Genomic DNA, 14444 nt, shown 5'->3' on the forward strand with positions numbered 1-14444 from the left:
AGTATTTAGCCATAATTTAAAGCAGACCAGCAAAGAGCTTGACAGTATCAAATGATTTCCAAAAAGATGGTTTTTGGAAAAAATAGATGGTTTTTACACTCTGATTTGTAAAATGGCATCTGCCTGTATTGATTCTCAATATGAGCAATGATGTATAATGAGATGCGTTATTTTTAATAAGGAGTGTTCCCAGAAATTGTTAAGTACATCAGCCTGTGCTCTCTTTAGGAGAACCTCAGAAGAAATATATTTTTACAATATTTGTTCCAAGAGGAGTTGAAATTACTGGGACATTTTATTGTAATCTCATGGGCACTGGGTCTTGGATAAGTAACAAAGTTTCTGTTTTTAACATTGGTTTCTAGAAAATTGAAAGCCAAATGTGTGGCTCACTCATGGTAGATGAGTAGGTCATCATGGTATGCATCCTAAATCTTATTCATAGCTCTATTTTGTCCCCACCCTTTTTTTCCTTCTATTTTTTTTCCTTTCTCAAAATAATATTTTTATAATTTTGATACTCCTCTTCTTCACGATGATAAGGAATAGCTAAATCTCTAAGAATATTATGCAAAATTATGTTTACGATACAATATATATATCCATAGAGGAATATTAGCAAGGAAACAAAAATGTTCCATTACAATGACAATATTATGGCTTTTTTCCTTTTTTTTCCAAACTTTTTCAAATTGTATTTATAATTTAGGGAGAAAAAGTTATTTGAACTTTGAAAACTCTATTTTTCCAGAGATAGAAGAAGTATGGGAAATATTTGCACGACCCCTCACAATGTATTTCAGTTTGATTATGTCGAGGATAGTGGGGAACTATCATAAAGTGAGGTTGGAATGGTAGGTGAGAGCCAAACTTCAAAGGCCTTGGTGTGCTATTTTAAGATTATGTCATTGTAAGTGGGAAGTTAGAAGCACCTTTCAGTTTTTAACTGAAGGGCTTTATTGAAAGACAACTAGTAACTTTAGAGCTGAAAGAGTGGGACATTGTTAGGCAAGGGAGCCGGTTAGGAGGCTTACTAGTATGGGGCCTGGAGATAGGGAGGTTAATAAAGACTCAAGTTAGTCTGGTGGAAATAGAGGCCGCAATCAGATTTGACAAATTGGAAATGGATGGGAGGAAAGAAACAAAATGATCTTCAAGTTTTGTTTTCTACTGTAGGTACATGGATAGGTATTGGTGTCATTCAGTGTGATAGAGAATTTAGAAGAATTTGGTATTTGGCGTTAATTTGTTTAGGAGTAAGGAAAACAAGAAAGAGGAAAGGAAATGGGTTCATTATAGGATATATTAGATATGAGGTGCTTATAAATCATACTGATAGGGATGTAGCCCCAAGCATTCAAAAGTACAGTACAGAGCTGAAACTCTGGATGAAAGTTTGGCTTAAATATTGTAAGGTATGTGTGTGCTTGGACTCACTAGCACTAGAGAGCCATGTTATATTTCCCAAGTAAACTATTCCAAATCCAACAAAGCAGTAGTTATCAATGACTCCTAAAATGCTAAATCCTCTGGTTCCTTTTCAACCCTTATTTTATAGTTATCCTTATAGCTTTTGCAGGACTGACTCTTCCTCTCATTTCTTTCTTGATCTTACATTTTCCTCATCTCCTTAACTGTCTTTCATTCTTTTACCAGCTTTATTGTTGCGTTCTTGAGAGTTCCCCTCTATTAAGTTTACATACTCTCCCTGACTGAGATGGAGAAGACTAAAGGTGGAGAAGTTTGGGGAGAAACAAGAGTTTGTTGAATGTATTAAGTTTGAAACATCCAAAGGGATATGTTGAGTAGGCATTTAGATACATGAATACAGAGCTCAAGGGAAAAATGTGGACTGGAATATTAATTTAAGAGTCGTCATATAAATAGTATGTACAGTTTGACTATTGTGGACATTGCTGCTATAGATAGATGAATGGATAAAGAAGATATAGCATATATATATATAATGGAATACTACTCAACCATCAAAAAATGAAATCTTGCCATTTGCAAAGACCTGGATGGAACTAGAGGTTATTATGCTATGTGAAATAAGTCAGTCAGAGAAAGACAGTTATATAATCTCACTCATATGTGGAATTTAAGACAAAACAGAGAATCATGGGGGAAGAGAGGAAAAAATAAAACAAGATGAAATTAGAGAGGAAGACAAACCACAAGAGACTCTTTATCATAGGAAACAAACTGAGGATTGCTGGAGGGGAGGTGAGTGGGGGCATGGGTAACTGGGTGATGGGCATTATGGAGGGCACATGATACAATGAGCACTGGGTATTTTTTTTTAAGATTTTATTTATTTATTCATGAGAGACACAGAGAGAGAGGCAGAGACATAGGTAGGAGAAGCAGGCTCCCTGTAGGGAGCCCGGTGTGGGACTCAATCCCAGGACCCCAGGATCACACCCGAGCCGAAGGCAGATGCACAACCGCTGAGCCACCCAGGTGTTCCAAGCACTGGGTATTATATAAGACTGGTGAATCACTGACCTCTACCTATGAAACCAATAATATATATGTTAATTAATTGGATTTAAATTAAATACAATAATGAAAAAATAAATAGACTCTATAGCTTAAAAACTAGTTGGGGGTAGCAGGGGGAATTGGTAAAAAATGGTAAGAATTCTGAGCATAGTGCTTGGAGTACTCCACATTTTAAAGGCAGATAAATGAGAAGAATCTAGCAAAAGAGGCTAAGAAAGATCGACTAGTGCAACTAGCAAAATGGGAAGATAACACAGAGAAGTAGTATGTTGAAGGCTCCTGGAAAAAAATGTTTTAAAGAGGAGGAAATGATGAACTCTACCAACTTCCTGAGAAGTTGATTAAGATGAAGACAGAGAATTGACCTCTGGGTTTGGCAGTGCAGATGTTATTGCTGCCCTTGATAATAACCGCGGTGGAAGGGCCAAAAGTGAAGTGGAAGTCTGTGGGGCTGGTTTCTTTTTAGAAGAGGGAAATGGGAAACAGCAGGGGCAGTCAAACTAAAAACAATTAATTGGTTGTTTAACAACCGATTCTTGATAGAACAAGAGAGCAAGAAAGCCATTATATAAATATATGGCCATTCAAGATCATGATTATCTATGTCTGGATAAGATTGGAGAAAAAGCAAGTTCTAAAGTTTTTCCCCTCTGGGTTTATTTCCACTTAATTTTAATATTAGACCTTCTTATAGCTAAGAAGGTCATTTGTCAAGAATAGTCATGAGAAAGGTAAAGATAGAAACAGTAAAGGTAGAGACATCTGATGAAGAGAAAGATGAAGATAGAAAATAGATAAAAGGAAATACAGAGTTGAAGGATTTCTAGCTATTTTCTGAGGACTAAGACATGTTTATTGCTTAAAGACAAGAGCAAGTAGAGAGGAAAAGGTTAAATATACACAGAAAAGGTTAGGTATTTGAAGGGATAAGATCGTGAGAAAGGGAGGAAAATTTATTTCATTTAGGTCATTTCTTTATTTTAGATTGGAAAGAGATGCAATGTACCAATGTAGTTAAATTTTCAAAGGAAGATAATTTAAAGGAGTTCACACCTACGGTCCTATATATACTGTGAGAATTAGGCCAGATTGTCTGCCGAAGTAATGGATCATGAGCTGTTTGGAGAATTTAAAAGAATAAATGTTCAGAATAGTTGTTATTAAAAATGGAAACAAAACCACAGAGGAGAAGTAAAATATTTAACTATTATATACTCTTCTAAGCACCTTATAAACATCAGCTCATTTACTCATAATATGTCTAGGAGATATGCTTGACGATTATTCCCTCTTCGCGTATGAAGAAAATGAGGCACAAAGTGGTTATGCTATTTTTCTAAGGGTGCTCAGGTAGTAAGTAGAGGATCCTAGAACTGAACTTCTGTGGTCAAGCTCCAGAGTCCATGCTCTTAACGCCTTTAACAATGCCAATTGATGGCAATGGCCTAGCTTTACTTAGCAGGTTTAGGTACGTAGGTGGTGAACTTCAAAAGACAAAATTTCACACCCATCCAGGATAGGAGCACAGAGGTTGAGCGTGATGGAAGCTGAAATTATTGATGAGATAAGCCATAGCATGCAAGGTTAGATGGAAGACATAGGGCAGGAGGGAAAGAATCTGGGTCATGTAGAGGCTCAGATTTGAATCTTTGCTATATTCTTAAGGTTGAGGTTCCTTTGAAATCCAATAGTTTGATAGAACCAAGGAAGAGGAATCACTGAAAAGAGCAGGAACTCAGATTAAGAGGGTAAAATGGCGAAGTATAATTAAGAGGGGTAAAGAGTTGCTGGGGATGGCTTGGTAGCATTGGAGAATGGCACTGGTAGTAGATCACTGAAGTCCAAAGAAGCTAAAGGCCTGTGCAGCAGCAGAAGAGGTCAAGAAATGGTGAGTCTAGGGTGTTGGGTGGGGCCCATCTATAAATATTGAAGTCACTTATGAATCACTCACGATGAGACAGGAAATGGGGTGGAGAAAACGGCTGCAGAAACCAGTGGATTGCAATGTGAATGTGATGAGGGAATGAAAGACAGCATGAGAGTGACCAGACAGGCATAATGAACATACTCCAAGCAGTGGAGTCATATAGGCCAACCCTTCCTGTAGCCACCTGCCTCTGGGAGCTTGATGAGGAAGCCAAAAGTGCCATGCACCAAGATGCCTAAACTGGCAGCGTTCCTGAAGAGCTTTTTAAAGAGGTTGAACTGTTGAAATGATTAAAGCTTTCAGTTACTGCAGTGGTCCAACACATTAGTAAAGTAAATGTTAACACAGATTAGTTTATCTAGCCCATATAAAACCATTATCATTTAAGTACAAATATGGCCCTACAGATATTGTAAGTCTTCAAAGGTGGGATGCTGGAAGGAGGAAGAGAACGTAGGAAATTGAGGTATAATTTGGCCATGCGTAATGTGAACAACTGACACAAAGGAGGAGGAAAGAACCAGCAACCATGAAGATGGAGAACCTCTTATAAGTGCCCCAAGAATAATGTGGAAAAGGGGAAATGTGCAAATGAGCCATAGTCTTCCCTTAGTTCAGAACACTCAGTAAAAATTGTTATTTTAGATGCAGTGATAGGGGCTTTCCCTGTTCCAACAAAAGGACTGAAAAACCAAAAAATACATTTTTACAGAAAAGAAATCCTATCCCTGAATCAGAAGGCATATAATTAACTACTTAATATCAGAGGAAATTATGTTTTGATCAACACAAATTCAGATTTGTCTTGGTGCTCTATATTGTTGGTTACCTACCAAACCACCACTCCTCCACCTTCTTCCTTACCAATAGAATTCCTTATTATGCCACTGGATATTGGCATCTACATACAAGAGATAAGGCAGCTATCTTGTGACCATAAGTGAAGCCAGCCTAGAAAGAAAAACCAAGATGCTAATAAATTTCCCAGATTTAGGAAACAGTAATGCAGGTTACCCAGTTAAATATGAAATTTCAGATAATGAATGATATCACAAGGGAGATATATGTGTGTATATATATATATATATATATATATATATATATGTATATATATGATTTAACTAAAATTCAAATTTAACTTGAGATCCTGTATTTAATCTGACAACCCTAGATATTCAGGATGACAAGATGGAAAGTTAGATAGATCCTGTCCATTGATGAAGTAACTGAGTTGCTAAATTGGCCAACTCTGGGACCACTTTAACTGAAAACATTTTAGTATCAGGCAAATGCTCCTTAGTGTTAAGCCAGTTCCTATTACATTTTCTGTTACTTAGAGCCAAAGGCATCCTAATGCAATTTTGTCAGCCCTCTCATTGAGCATTAGTTCAACCCTAAAGATCAATTTACAGATCCTAATTAGTATTTTCAAAAGGTTCCTTTATGAAAGTTTTTGAGTATGAAATACATCTGTTTTCAGAATTCATGGTTTCCCATCTTTGTGTAATACTCCATAAAAGTTATTTTCGTAAAATACATAATGTGAAATGTCTTTCTCTGCACAGGTCAGCTGGATTAGATGGTCTTTAAGATCTATTCTAGTTCAGAAAATATTAGTTATTATAGAACAAATGCAGATGTGAAATAACGATAGGCCCCTAACAAGAAAACCATACAAAAGAAAATATCCAGTGTTAAAATTAATTATATCACAAAAGGCTTCCTCTAGCAGTAGTTGCTTGTTTTAAGAATTAGCAGAATTACATTCCTAATACCACCACCATGAAAACCGGTAATACAACAAATTTGATGTGATGTTTCCTGAGTTATGAATAGAAATTAGAATGAATTCTTTTATCTGTATAAATATATAGCTCTTATTCTTAATATCCCAGAGGTACAAAGTAATCTTGGGCAGCAGAAAACAAGATAAACGATGAGAAATTTCTAAATGATTATATTCACAGGCAGTGTGGCTCTGGAAGCACCAAAAGTTGGCATTTGCCATCCGTTTCCAGTGGCTTATCAGAGGCCTGAATCAATTTGTACGTGGTCATAAAATTCTGTTTTTTGGCCCTAAGTATGACCACAGTGATCAGAGAACAGAGTGATCTTTACATGAACTGACCTCCCCTGGTCGATGGGGAAGTGGCTTACACTAACAGACAGCTATCTTTTTTCATGGTGATAGACATTTGTGCATTTGTGTGCATAGGACTGCAAGTATGTGCGCACTTTTACACTTGATCATTAGACCAAGAAGCCCCTGCCTTCCCCCCTAAGCCCATGCACAAGGCAGATCTAGCTGCACAGAACAGGGGCAGTGGAAGTCAGTTTTCAGGGCTGGGAAACTGAGTGAGGTTACCAAGATGTTTATAAGCGACATTATCTGGCCTATCAGTACCCTTCAAAACTATGTTCTGATCTGAAACCAGCCATCTCACTACTCTCCTCTCCTCCCTCTTCTAACAGTCTTATTTAAATGCAATTTAGCTCTCCTTCCAAGCTTGTTTTCTGAGAAAAACAAAAACACGGCAGTTATAGAAGCCATTCATTTTAGAATACTGTCTAATTACCACTATTCTTACTCAAGCATACCTCTTGACAGACTTCTCATGCACACCTCTTAACAAACATATCACAGTATTTATCCAGAAAAACCAGGTAACTCCCAAGAAGGAAAAAAAATTCCTCCTTAAAAAAAAATAATTTTCTCTGTACCAAATTTTAGAAAGGAGAACCATGGCATGGGCATGTGTGCATAGCCACAGACCCCCACAGTAAACTTGGGAAAAGAAAAAGGAGGGGAGGAAACACGTAACATTTTCCACTGGGTGGTCTGAAGATACTGGAGATTGAAAAAATATATTTACAAGTTTAAAAATCTTTTCTGTGAGATAATTTTCATCTGAGATCTATTTTATGTATATACAGGACGTATTACTTTTACAAAATGATGGTTTGTTTTCCCCTAAAAATGAACAATCATACAATAAACTCTTTTCTAAAGACCATTCATTGATTTGACCTTGGAAGAATATTCCCAGGCCATTGATTACTTTTTTGTATTATTTTTTTATACTAGGTAAAATTTTGTCTCCACATCCTGTATAGTGAAGAAACAGAAATAAAAGCTATAAATGGAAAGGAATACTTCTCTAGGGTCATTTAATTCAAATTTTCCTAAGGAACATTCCTTCCTCAATTTTGATTGTCTAATAATATCCATTATTTTTCTAATATATACAAATATTTCTACACTACCCTAAGAGAGACTATTTTATTTCAAATATTTCTCAATGGAGAACTTGCTATGAAGCAAAATTTCTCATTTTCTAAATGTTTTAAAAAGAGATGATGGGGAGCACCTGGGTGACCCAGTTGGTTAAGCTCAGGCTTAGGTTAGCCTAAAGTTAAGCCTTAGGCTTAGGTCACAATCCCGGTGTCCTGGGATTAAGCCCCACATTGGGCTCCCTGCTCAGTGAGGAGTCTACTTCTCCCTCTCCTGCCTCTCCCTGACCCTTGCTTGTGCTCACTCTTTCATCTTTTTCTCAAATAAATAAAATCTTTTTAAAAAGTGAGGGCAGAGGGATGATAGAGGCACCTGGGTAGCTCTGTCAGTTAAGCATCTGACTCTTGATTTCAGCTCAGGTCATGATCTCAGAGTCATGGGACCCAGCCCCACATAGGGCTCCACACTGGGCATAGAGCCTGCTTGGGATTCTCCCCTCCTTTCTCTGCTCCTCCTCTCCCTCCCCCACCTGCACTTGCACACTCTCTCTCTCTCTTTAAAAAAAAAAAAAAAAAGGATGATAAAAACTAAAAATGATATGTAATGCATAAATCTGACACGAAAGTGGTAGATTAGGCTATGATGTATGCCTCCTAAGTTGTTATTTTTTATTTTTTTCCCAGCACCTCTGCGAAAGTATAAAATGTCTATGTGTCCATTATTGCATGTGTTTATAAATCTATGAAAAGATGGGTACCTAGGTCCTCAGTTGGTTAAACCTTGAATCTTGGTTGGCTTGGGTCATAATCTCATAGGTCATGAGATTTGAGTCCAGCATGGAGCTCCATGCTCAGTGGTGAGTCTGCTTGAAGATTCTTTCCCCCTCCCCCTACTTGCATGTACACTCTTTCTCTCCCAAATAAATGAATCTTTATATTCATTTTTTTAAAGATCTTATTTATTTATTCATGAGAGACACACACACACACACACACAGAGAGGCAGAGACACAGGCAGAGGGAGAAGCAGGCTCCTTGCAGGGAGCCTGATGTGGGACTGGATCCCAGGACTCCAGAATCATGCCCTGGGCTGAAGGCAGGCTCTTAACTGCTGAGCCACCCAGGGATTCCCTAAATGAATCTTAAAATAATAAAACTATGAAAACAATCTAGCATCTTTTGAAGTATCTCCTAATTTTTTTTCCACCACTAGTAATTTAAGACAGTAAAAGAAAATTGCCCTGAATATTCAGAATATGGTGCCAGTTTAATAGCAATAATGTGCTTGTTGAGTGTCAAAGGTAGTACCATATTGCCCCTTTTGCATACTTTAAATTCAGTGTTCTCCTCTATTGGCTTCAAAGCACTGCTTCAAAATAACCTCATTTTACCAATTCAAGCTTACAGATCACTGACACAAGCACTCCTCTCCATTTGGACGTATCTTTATCTCCAATAAACGTGTTTTCTCCTTCCCTCCTCATCTCTGTTGTTCCCTCCACTAGGAATATCATTTTCCTTTACCTCTGCTCTTCCTTGAGTACCTCTTTTCCAGAAAGCTTTTTTTTTTTTTTTAAGATTTTGTTTATTTATTCATGAGAGACACACAGAGAGAGAGAGAGAGAGAGAGAGAGAGAGAGAGAGAGAGAGAGAGAGGCGAGACAGAGGCGAGACAGAGGCAGAGAGAGAAGCATGCCCTATGCAGGAGTCGGATGTGGGACTCTAGGATCATGCCCTGGGCTGAAGGTAGACACTCAACCATTGAGCCACCCAAGCATCTCCAGAAAGCTTTTTCTGAGTGTTTTGCCCATCTGGTGTTCTTACTGTCAATATGTCCATATAGCATTCCATTGTTCTGATTTCTCTTAGTTTATTCTTATGCTCGTCTGTAGGCTCCACCTGTCTTTGTATTCTGAAACACATTGGAAGTTCCTCTACCAAACTGTTTACTCATTGTTCATTTCTGTGTGATTCAAATTTCTAGAACCACCAAGTTGATAACCAAGGTATTAAAAAAAAAGAAAAAGAATAAAGGTTTTATGTGTACAGAAACTACATTCAGAACCCCTTCCCCCCCCCCTTTTTTTTTTTAAGATTTTATTTGTTTACTCATGAGAGACATAGAGAGGCAGAGACACAGGCAGAGAGAGAAGCAGGCTCCCCGCAGGGAGCCAGGTCGGGACTGGATCCCGGAACTCAGAGATCATGCCCTGAACCCAAAGGCAGACGCTCAACCACTGAGCCACCCAGGCGTCCCCTTTTCCCTTATTTTGAAATGCAATTTCTAGGTGATCCTTGTGGTAGCTACTAACAGTGACATCATTTCATTTTGGACCCCCATAATACTCCCCCTCTTTTCTTTCCATGGTTTCAATTTTTTTTTTTTTTTTTTTAGGAACAGAATTCTTTTTTCTTTTCAAACTCATTCTTACCAGAATTTCAAATATGTCAAAGAGATGCAAGCTGAGCAACCCTTGTCAAAGAGAATGTGGTGTGTACGGGGAATGTGAGGAGAGTCCTTCCAGCCTAGCATTTCCAAAGCCCTACGAGTGGCTCCTCTGGCTCCTTGGAGGAATTCTGGAGGCCCTTTGTAGAAACTGCAGGAACTCTGGCCTTGGCTCTACTGTCTTACTGTTCAGGCTTGAGCAAGTCTGTTTCCTCAACCTTAAAAACAATGCACTTGATCTTCAGAGACCATTCATAGAAATTACAAAGCAGCACGCTCAAAACAAAAAAATTCATACCTATTTTGGCCTTCTATTGTGTTGGGTCATTACTTTTAGATACTTTCTTAGGACAAAAACTGATGTCTGATAAAAATTAGTACCAAGGGTTGATTATAGATTTAAACTTTTTGCAGGGGGAGGGGAGATTTATCTAGGTTCTGCATTGTGGGTACCTTTTATTATCAGTAAATTTCAGTTGTGAAAATTCTAGTTTGAGGTAACATTTCAAAAAACGAACCCAAAGTTTGTATTCCACATTCACAATTTCTAATCTTTTGCATTCCTTCAAGAAAGCAAGCAGTGTGACACAGTGTTCCTACATGGAAACAATCTGGTATAAATATCATAGATATTTGTTTTGGCAGATGTTCATTTATAGAATGTGTGAAGAAATAAACTCAATATCAGGCAAATACCATTAAAGAGTGATATCATTCTAGTTAATAAAATATATTGGAAAACTTGGTTTTCCAATGAAACAACTTAGGATGTTTCATTTTAACTGTATTTTAAAACTATTTCTATGGGGGCATTGATTTCATTTGTAAATGGAAAAAGGCAAAATACCAAAACAGTAAGTACTACTTGATTACAAGCAACCTGTTAAATAAACTGTTGCTGCTTTTAACTGCAGAGTATTTAAATCTAACTGCTTTCTATATATTTTTTTAGATTTCTTGACTTCCCGGCAGATAAACTTGACTCAGCTGTCAATATAAAAGTCCCTTACCTGTCAATTTGGCTTAATCAAAACAATTTTTGATGCTACTAATCTTTCTACCCAAAATTTTCATTTTACAAAATAGATTTATAACATGAAAATCTCAACTAAAAAAACCCACTTAACCTATGTGTATATGTGTAGGTATATATGTACGTATATAGACATAATTTTAGAAACATTTATTGTTAAATAAAGTCACTTCTAGTGAATTAAACTTTGCAAATAAAAGTAGTATATTTAGGCAAGTTGTTGAAAATTTGTTTTTACCATAGTACCCTCATTACTAAAAAGTTACATAAAATTTTATTAAAGACACTTAAATTAAGAATCATTCAGTCCATGCACATTTTTATTCGTTGAATAGTTATGTTTAACCCAGATAGGAATGGAGTACTAAGATTTTGTTTCTGGTACCCAGGAAATTGCAAACTAATGAGGATCACAATGTGGAACTACAGTATAATTATCATTTTAGTGATACAGGCAAGTGCCTTAACATACCACTTAAATGTCAAAAAGCAAATGAAGTCTTAAATGAATCAAAGGAGAACTTTTTTTCTGGAGAAGCAGCGAGAGATTCCTAGTCAGACTAGTGACACTTTCTTTTCCTCCTCCTGAAGAATCAACATCAACCAGTTTTAAAAGCACTATTTTGGGTGGCGGGGGTGGAGGGGTGGGGAATAGTCTGGCTAGGGTGAGAATAGTGATTTAGCTTTGAGAAAGCCTGAAGTAGGAGGGAAGGATAAAGAAGTAAGATAAGAACAACAACAACAAAAGAACATTTATGGAATACTTTAGCAATTGAGCTTTTTATGTTTATTATGACATTGTGTTTCTTCTTAAAAGGAACTTGCTAGAAAGCTATTGAAACCACGGAGGTAGAAGAAGAAACAAACAGACTAGGATCTATTCAAACTTGTCACTATTGACCAGTCTTTGAGTGAAAAGTATCTAGCACCAAACTAATAGAGAATATCAGGTAAGATTTTCTTTCAAATTCTATTCATGCCTTGAATTTAATAGATCATCAATGTATTTGGTTTAATTAAGCTGTAAAGTTACAAGGAAAAATGACAAAGCTAATGCGAAGAAAAAAAAAAAAAAGAAAAAAGGTAATGCTCAGAAGACGGAGAATGAGTTTTTGGACTAGAAGCCACCCATTAGACCTCTTACTATTGATAAGGACTGCAAGAATTATAGTAAGGCCATAAACAGACACTTGGGTTCATTGCATATTCCTTTTTAGAAAAATGTTGAGTTTGGGGCCTTTAAGGAAAATATCTTATTATTTTTCAGTAGTTAAATACATCAAAATAAAAACCAAAAGCAAAGCATTCTGACAGTTAAATAAAAAAGATTTTTAACTTTACTGTACATTTGTGTTTTATTTATCTATATCAGTTCTTTATTTTATTCTCCAAATTAAATTTCCCTGAAATTTCTAGCAATAATAAAGGGGAGTCTGGGTTTTATAGCTTCTCTGAAGTTAAATATCTTAAGAGTAGAAAATCAAGGGGCAGACAACAGTATGAAGTTATATATCTTCTAGAAAATCTATATTTAATTCATCTGTATGTTCAAATGGTAAGAACTTATTATCATTGTTACAATTTTATATTACATATAATAGAATTATAGCACATCTTGTCTGAAGCGGGTATTTCTAAAGAGAGGAGCAAGATATTTGTACTCAAGTGTAAACTTCCTGAATAGGAAATAATGTTCAAAAGTAAAGCTCAATAAGCCCAAGTGCATATTTTAAGGCTGTAAGAATTATTTAGCATTTGCTTCTATTAAGAGTTAGCTAACTAGGGGCACCTGAGTGAGTCAGTGGTTGAGCCTTTGGCTCAGGTCCTGGGATCAAGTCTCACATCAGGCTCCCTGGACCTCTGCCTATCTCTGCCTCTCTCTCTGTGTCTCTCATGAATAAATATATAAAATATTTTTTAAAAAAAGCTAACTAAATACAAGCTAATCTTGAATGCTATACTAAATTACTAGTATATTGATAATTAGTATTAGTTCCACTTTAAAGAGGAGACTTTTTGTACCTCTCTGAATTCATGCTAGTAACATTATTATCAATAAATCAAGACTTCCCTATTTTTATTATAGGCAGAAATATTTTGATATGCTTCTTCCTATATTGTAAAATAAAATATTAATACTAAATCCTGGGAAATTCTATATTTTATCTCTCATGGTATTCAGATTTCTCATGGAAAATGTATATAGAGTGTATTACATACTATTAAATTTTATGTCATAAAGTGAGAAAAGCAGTTTTAAATTAGTTATTTAAAAAATATATGGTCTTAAAAAAATAAAAAATATATGGTCTTTAAGGACAAATTGCTGCACATCAGAGTCAGATTTTTTGTTACAACAAAAAAATCTTAAAAGGCCAGATTAGTAAATATTTTAGGCTTTTTGAGCCTAAATGGTCTCTGTCTCTACTAAATTCTGCCATGGATCACAAAAGCAGCCATAGCAATACGTAAATGAATGAGTAGTGCTATCTTTCAATGAAACTTTATTTTCAAAGACAGGTGGTAGATCAGGTTGGCCTCTGGGCCATAGTTTACTGATTAGTTGTACTTAGTACTTTTTACATTTCCTCTATTTAAGAAAGATGATTTTGACCCACATTTCCCACTCTCTCTAGATATTATAGATTTGTATATATGTATATATAATTGTATTATAATTGAGTATATGATTGTTATGTAATATAATATATAACAAAATATAACATGTTTGTACATTGAGATTTTTAAGGATCAAATACATGAGAAAGTACTTTAAAAATGAAATATTGGTCAAAGGGTACAAACTTCCAGCTAAAGATGGATAAGTTCTGGAAATTATTGATAGCAAGGTGATTACAGCTTATAATTCTGTATTAATACTTGCAAGCTGCTAAGTAAGTAGATCTCAAATGTTCTCACCACAAAAAATAAATGGTAATTGTGTGATGTGATAGAGGTGGTAGCGACACTACTGGTGGTAATCATTTTGCAATATATAAATGTTTCAACTCAACATGTCTTACACCTTAAACTTATACTGTGTTATATGCCAACCCTATCTCAATAAAGCTTGGGGAAAAACTAGAAGTATTTCTATTTATAAATAAAAGGCGGTAGGACTGTAAAATGAGATGTTCAGCTATTCATGGCTAAAATGTATATCAGGATGTCTTTCTAACATTATAGTGGGTTAAAATTATTTCATGCTTCTAATGTGAAGAGACATGGAGATACCTTAATATCATATTATACATAATAAATGTAATAAATATATAATAATATAAAATATATAATGTAAAGTG

The 14444-nt window shown here is 35.9% G+C and overlaps 1 protein-coding gene and 1 long non-coding RNA gene across 11 annotated transcripts in view; one reads left to right on the forward strand and one right to left on the reverse strand.

The window, feature by feature from the left end:
- Positions 1–14444, reverse strand: part of ITPRID2 (ITPR interacting domain containing 2) — a 110741-nt gene that overhangs the window by 47478 nt on the left and 48819 nt on the right. The window lies entirely within an intron of this gene.
- LOC140624298 (uncharacterized) overlaps positions 1–14444 on the forward strand; it is a 75689-nt gene that overhangs the window by 8183 nt on the left and 53062 nt on the right. For 6 of the 7 annotated variants that reach the window (XR_012023786.1, XR_012023785.1, XR_012023787.1 and 3 more), the window contains exon 2: positions 11960–12092. The exons of the other annotated variant lie outside the window; for it this stretch is intronic. This is a non-coding gene — a long non-coding RNA (uncharacterized lncRNA). The remainder of the gene's footprint in view (positions 1–11959; positions 12093–14444) is intronic. 7 annotated transcript variants of the gene reach the window in all.

Source organism: Canis lupus, chromosome 34 (genome assembly GCF_048164855.1).
Source record: "Canis lupus baileyi chromosome 34, mCanLup2.hap1, whole genome shotgun sequence".
NCBI classification, from domain to species: domain Eukaryota; kingdom Metazoa; phylum Chordata; class Mammalia; order Carnivora; family Canidae; genus Canis; species Canis lupus.